The 7,500-nt window shown below is 35.3% G+C and overlaps 1 protein-coding gene across 2 annotated transcripts in view; it reads left to right on the top strand.

Annotated features, from left to right (window-relative positions):
- Nucleotides 1–7,500, top strand: part of LOC136837198 (putative neural-cadherin 2) — a 1,292,835-nt gene that overhangs the window by 530,585 nt on the left and 754,750 nt on the right. For both annotated transcript variants that reach the window (XM_067101868.1, XM_067101867.1), the window contains one exon: nucleotides 729–761. The gene's annotated coding sequence lies outside the window, so the exon portion shown is untranslated. The remainder of the gene's footprint in view (nucleotides 1–728; nucleotides 762–7,500) is intronic.

Below are 7,500 nucleotides of genomic sequence, written 5' to 3'. Positions count from 1 at the left end.
CTCAGAAAATTCACAAAGAAAGGCTAGAAATTGCGCTTGGTTTCTATTATCCTCTAAAAAATTCACAAAGGTGCACGAGATTTCCTTATAAAGGAATACCATAGGAAAATAACCGGGAAAGTTCAACACCAAACGGTTTCCTCTTTATTCACGGATCGTTGGGGTACGAATGAGACACTTTAAAATCAGCCGAACAATATTTTAAAATTACCAAATGATAAAAAGGTTTTTAGGGATTCTTAGGACTATTTTTTTCCGTATAAATGGGTTTAGTCATTTTAATGTTAATATTTCGATCATTATGATACTATTAGAGAAAAGTATGAGCTAAATAGAATAAAATAACATCATAATTCTGTATGACCTTGGCAAATATATATTGTCTTATTTGCATATTTGGGAGTTTCCTGAGATAACATCAGCAGGAGTGAACGGAAGTCTCGATTTTCATTAAAAAGAATATAATTAAATCTTGTTTTTATCAAGTAAAACATTGATGGTATATATATATATATATATATATATATATATATATATATATATATATATATATATATATATATATATATATATATATATATATATATATATATATAATGTGTGTGTGTGTGTGTGTGTGTGTTTTGTGTATGTATGCGCATAAGTGTGTGCACTTGCATGTGTTTGTGTATTTATATGTGCTATATTTATATTTGCAATTTTCTAAAATCAGAACTCTTCTTTTGCAGATAGCAGTCATCTGTAATCAGAAGTTTAATTAGGTAAGGATAAATTTTTCTGTTGGTAATAGCCGTACTGTGATAGCTGATTCATAAAATTACGGTACTATTTATTTGCTCTGGAACTTTCCCATTTATCACTTCCTAACTGTTGCCTACTGAAATAGGTTAATTCATATTCATAAATCCAGAGACTTGGCACCACACGAAGTTTGGTACACAAATTGCAGTAATGGTTGCATTTTCATTGCAGAAATTATTAATCTGAATCTGTAAAAAGAAGGATATGTTCACCATAATCTCATTGGACGAATGATTACAATCCAATGAATACAACATTCATGTTGGTATCACAATGTAAATCTTAGAAGTAAAATCTTTGTATACGCTTTTATTTAACTTGCTTTTTCGTCTGTTTGCTTGTTTGCCTGTTCGTTTGTTTGTCTGGGTAAAATGTTGTAACTCAATTTTCGACCTGTTCCCTTCGTCCGTTGGACTTGAAGTTTTACATGGTTACTCAACTCTGGTAACAACACAAAGTTACATGATCAGTGGTTCAGCAGTGACCTCTAGTGACCCTAGAGTGACCTCTACCAGTATTTGAAGATTTGTATGAAGTGAATAACTCTTCGGATTTTTCATACCTTCTTTGACTCGGTAGAATAAGTTGATAACTCTACGGATTTTTCAGACCTTCTTTGGCTTGACACTATATTATAGAATATCATGTTCAGTTCCGTTAGGTACAGTCATAAATTGGTTACAATTTCTGTCAAGACTAAAAAGTATAAAATAGAAAAAAAAAAATTAAACACTTTTATTACAATGCACTAAAGAGTAAAAAATAATTTTTTGGGACACCAGGATTTTCTTGCAAGTAATCATGGCTACAAAAATAAAAGCGTGGGTGCCAAAAACATGGAAGGATATGCTACAAGAAAAAAATTTTTTTTTTTGTAGCATTTCCATTCCATGTTTGGCGCCCACGCTTTCATTTTTGTAGACGTGATTAATTGCAAGAGAGTCCTGGTGTCTCAAAAAGCGTGTTCAAAATTCTTTATATTTTTTTTACAAATACGTTTGACTGATATTAAATGCATAAGACTGAGAAAGTAAAAAAACTATTTTACACTTTATTTTTATTTAATTATACCAAAGAAGATATATAATCTCATTAATATCAGATCAGTGCCTTCTTCAACCCGTCTGTCTATTTAATCATTGTCATATCTTTGTGACTTTCTCAAGAATAAAATCCAAAGCGTACCTCTCTTTCTCTCATCCTCTGTCCATTCGTATCCCTACTATACTGTCTCTATTTTTTTTAAGGGATCTTAAAAGAATCAAATACTCTTTATTTTTCATATGTTTGTCAAACACTCGTCTATTCCTTGAAAATTAGTAGTGAAAAAAAAGGTCAGTGCAGTCATTCTTTCACCGATCCACCCCCTCTCTCTCTCTCTCTCTCTTTGAGTTCAAGGCCATGAAGAGGAAAATTGCCAGCGGTACGACACCTACGACTCCTGACAAGAGTATTTCCTTACGTTTCTACTGCCACCCGAACCTAGCCAGCACCCTTGTAACGCGAAATAGCATGGCCATCTGTAGAGAGATGTGGGAGTCGACCAACGTCGTATACAAATTTGAATGTACCAAACGGATATGTCAAGACCTCAGCAATTACTACATAGGTCGCACCACTACCACTCTATGCAGGCAATTGCATGCTCACTGCAACCAAGGGGCAATATTTCAGCACTACATAGACGACCACGACTGTAAACTGACACTAGAAAAATTATAAAAAAACACAGATCGTGCACAGATTGCAAAGAGCAGAAGCTGTGAGTATAAACCAACAATGGCGCCTGCATTAAATATACAGGGTAACATAGACTTTATCCTCCCCTCTTCAAGGAAACCACAGGACATCTGTGAGAATCTGAAGGGAGACACGAGCCACAGAACACCCCTGGACTCGACTACCGACAACAAAGTAAATCAAGACTATCGGCTAGAGACGGGAATCACGCCCTTACCCATGACCTTTCCTGGAAACTGCGGAAAAGGACGCGTCCCACGGAGAACCAGTAATGCCATTGCTGCCACACAGACCGCCAGTGAGAGAATGAGACCCACGGACCAATGACATTCAAAACTTCAATGACGCCATGTTTAAAATTCAAAAGTCCGCATGCAGTAATAAAAACGTGTGTCAATTTATCATCAAGTCCTGAAGACGCCGCCGAGAGGTGGGGAAATGGTCCGTTGACTAGAAAAAGAAAAAGTAAATGGAATGAATCTTGAATCATATACCCTTATTCCTGGGAAATTTCCCTGAGGAGAAGTATAGACTGATTCAGAGTCTTGATAAAAAGATAATATCTGTGAATAATGAAAATAACTTCAATAAAAATACACACACACACACACACACATACACACACATATATATATATATATATATATATATATATATATATATATATATATATATATATATATATATATATATATATATATATACTGTATATATGAATGAGTGCATGTGTATTCATGAATATCATTTCCTTTGTGTTTGTAAGTGTCTGTTGCTTAATGTTAGTATTGCATGATATACAGGAAAGTAAATGAATGCATAGGAATAAATCCCTCCTAAATTATCTAGCAGTGTGCCATAGTTGACTGATTCAGAACAAACTTTTTGTGTAGGTAAATTCGTGGTTATTACAGGTCTTTTATTAAGTATTGGTAGCGATCATAAGACCTTTCACATATACATATTTCTGCAGAGTTATTATTCACCAAACTTTTCCATCCTTTACCGAACAAAAACTAATTTTTATCGGCATTACCGCACGTATTAAGAGGACGTTGTTACAGAAACATAGAAAAAGGAGAGGGAAACTGATACGTACAAAAGACCACCGACCATTTTACCATACAGTATTTCGATATCATACCATCAGCCAGACAATTATGAACGAATGATCTGTACCAATTACCAACAGCTTTTGTTAACACTGACTGCGTTTCACATTGGAATCTGAGCCTGCTACACAGAGGAAGCCATACAAATTCTCAATGGGCTGTCATTATTTATGAGGTATGGTCTAGACTCTTTGCTCTGTAACAAGTATACCCCTGTAGATACAAAGAAAAAATATATGCTCACATCATTTTGGTAGGATCTTGGCTCATATTTTGCAAAGAGATTATCCATGTAGGTTTTCAATCTTTTAGCTTCGTTCAGTGACGATGAGGGACTTTAATTGCCACTTATATCCTTCGTGGAAAAACCCGGGCTCATAGCTTGTTAGCATAACGTGTTCTCCAAACAAAGAACTTGAAATATTTATAGCATTTGGTATTGAAAAATAGCTACTATTCATTTTCGCAACAATACTGAATATGTAAAATAGTTTATTCGTATTTTTGATCAATGGCGCAAAAAAAAAAAATCATTGCTATGGATCAGATCTAGTAATTTCAGTGATACAGATCACAGTATAAGTTTTTATGCTTCTTCAAATGCTTTAGAAATTTATTAGTCACCATACTCAGTTAGTTCCCCTGACACCCTTAAAATTTTAAAGCAATGATACTTTTATACTGACCATGCGACGTACTGGATTTACAAATCAACATATCTGTAATTATTTCGTGATCACTATCAAAAGTCCGAAATATTACCTAATCTTACAACGACAAAAAAAAAAAAAAAAAAAAAAAAAAATTTTGGTTTTTCGTAAAATAAAACTATTGAGATGGCTTTTTGTCTGTCTGTCATTTTTTTACTTAAACAAGTAAAAATAATGAGCCGAAGTTTCTTCGGCGCAATCGAGTTTTCTGTACAGCCGCTACAGCGTATAATCAAGGCCATCGAAAATAGATCTACCTTTCGGTGGTCGCGGTATAATGCTGTATGAGCCGCTGTCTATGAAACTTTAACCACGGCCCTGTGGTGGCATATCCTGTTTCGTTACCAGATGCACGATTATGTCTAACTTTAACCTTAAACAAGATGAAAACTACTCAGGCTAGAGGGCTGCAATTTGGTATTATCGATGATTGGAGGGGTGGATGACCAACATACCAATTTGCAGCCCTCTACTAACAGTAGTTTTTAAGATCTGAGGGCGGACAGAATAAAATGCGGACGGACTGACAAACCCGGCAAAGTAGTATTCTTTTACAGAAAACTCAAAATACTGAGACTAGATGGCTACAGATTGGTACGTTGCTCATTCCCCCTCCAATCATCAAACATACCAAATTGCAGCCCTCTAGTTTTAGTAGTTTTTTATTTTATCTAAGGTTAAAGTTAGCCATGATTTCCCTATTAGGTGCCAACAACACATGCCACCACCGGGCCGTGGCTGAAATTTTCATGGGCCGCGGCTGAGAGTTTCGTGCAGCATTATACGCTGTACAGAAAACTCGACTGCGCCGAAGAAACTTCGGCGCATTGTTTACTTTATCATAAAATACAATAGAATGTCCTTTCATTTACTGTTCGCATCCCTTCGTTCCCCTAACGTGCATCATTAATTTATTGGTTTACCTTGTGGGTAAACTAAGACAGGCACACTGACAATGTTCAATGCATAACTTACCATCAATACCGTTCGAATTAACAAAACAATTCCCAAACCAGAGAAGAACTGTGTCCGGATGATCGCGAGCAAGTTATTGAATTAACACATGCTGTGTGGCTAACAGCGTAACTGCATCGCGCACGAACCCTGAAATAATGCTAATTGTTTTATGTCAGATATTTTAGAAGGATAATTTCGTATGCTATTACCAGGGTTTTACTAATTCTCTCTCTCTCTCTCTCTCTCTCTCTCTCTCTCTCTCTCTCTCTCTCTCTCTCTCGTTGAATCCATCCTTTTGTTCAGCTAAAATAATTACGGCAATGATTCTTTCATAATCTGGTGTTTTTCATCTTCTATTTCTTTATTAATGAAGCCACTTCAAAAACTGTGATTTCATTCACAGCCACATTCATGTATTTTTCAGCGCCCAGTACATTAATCAGAGTATCCCTTTCATATTTCTTATTCATGACCCGAGAAAGTGTTTGCCAAGCATTGTCTCTATGCTTCTGCTGATGATATTAGTGAATCGTCCTTTCCCCTGACAGGCATTTTCCTGTTTTTCTTTTTAACCAAGGATTGACGTTTCTATGGACTATGCAAAAATCAGTGCCACACTGTGAATCCATTGCTTTCTCAACATCATCAGTCTGATTATCCCAGATATTGTCTACTGTCTTCTTTTGACCTCCTTTTAACAAACTGGAATTGAACACGTGTTAATTTGTTTTCTACATGTATCTTCTGACATTGTCTACGCTTTATCCCAGGTCTCATTAGATATCCCAAGTTTTTAGATGGTCATCTTCAAGGAGTTTTATGGTATTAAATTTAAATACTCATCAACTTTTCGTTTGGTTCTTTAATTTCAGTTTTAAGGTTGCCGTGGCAAGTTGGTGATCACTACAGACATCCACTACTAAAACTCCTTAGAGTTCTTTTGCTCTATCGATTAATGAATGTCATGTATTCGGCATCTATGATTCCAGTCAGGAGTAATCCAAACCTATTTATGAATGTTCTTTTGTTGAAAAAGCGTACCGCAAAATACTCTTTTATTTGCGACACAAATATTAATAAATTGTATCCCTTTACATTTGCAGGCTTTCACAGGCCGTCTTTACTCATTAAATTCTCTAAACCTTCGTTTTTTCATGATAATGTTCGTTTCCTTATCACAAAAAAAAAAAAATTCTTATGTTTCTGTTATGTCATGCATAGCATTCTGCAGTTCTGTAAAAATAAAAATCATCTTTCATATCTGCAGAGAGCTCATTCACTGGATGCAGAGTAAAGTATAATACTCATAGTGCAAGACTTTTAGTTAAATCCTGCTGACAGTAGTCCGTAAGTTACTGCACTCCAGGCAGGCAGTGACTTTTCTGCACTTATTTTCAAGATCATACCAACTCCTACTCCACCAGTTCTCTCTGCTCCTTCCAAGTAAATATACGCATTAATCCCATCCAGTCTCTCTTTTCATGTTCCTTCGCACCATAGTTCAAAACAGTTAAGATGTAGAGCCCATATGGTTTGAAGTTATTCTATACCTTTTATATATTTCCATTCTGATTAAGGGTTCTTACGTTCCAATTTCATACTCTCAGTTTATCCTGAAAGTTCATAAATGCGCTAGAATTAATTTTCTGCCTGTTCTTGCTTCCCAGTTTGGCTCAAGGTTCTAAGGTTCTAATATCCTGCTTCAACATATCCTTAGTATAAACAAACCATGAGATTCTTAGACTAAATATTGCCCATCATATTATTACACGGCAAAATCCATGGAGGATTCCTTAGTTAAAGACACAAAAGGATATTCAGCTCCTCGCAGTGCACAGTTCTAAGCTGACTAAGTCCTACAATCCCTTGTATTGCCTATTTGGTTAAACAGGGTGTTTGACAGGCATCCACAGTTGAAACCGATGATACAAAGCACTCAACACTTTAACATTAAGCACCCCACTTTGAGTGATTTCTGATGCTCATCCTGAGAAAGACCACAATTTTTGTAGTTGATACACACACACACACACACACATATATATATATATATATATATATATATATATATATATATATATATATATATATATATATATATATATATATATATATATATTTATATATATTTATATGTATGTTTGTGTGTGTGTATATATGTGTGTGTGTGTGTGCTTATGTGT

Source organism: Macrobrachium rosenbergii, chromosome 58 (assembly GCF_040412425.1).
Source record: "Macrobrachium rosenbergii isolate ZJJX-2024 chromosome 58, ASM4041242v1, whole genome shotgun sequence".
Lineage (NCBI taxonomy): Eukaryota > Metazoa > Arthropoda > Malacostraca > Decapoda > Palaemonidae > Macrobrachium > Macrobrachium rosenbergii.
Note: the sequence above shows the minus strand (reverse complement) of the source record. Positions and strands in the feature narration are given on the sequence as shown.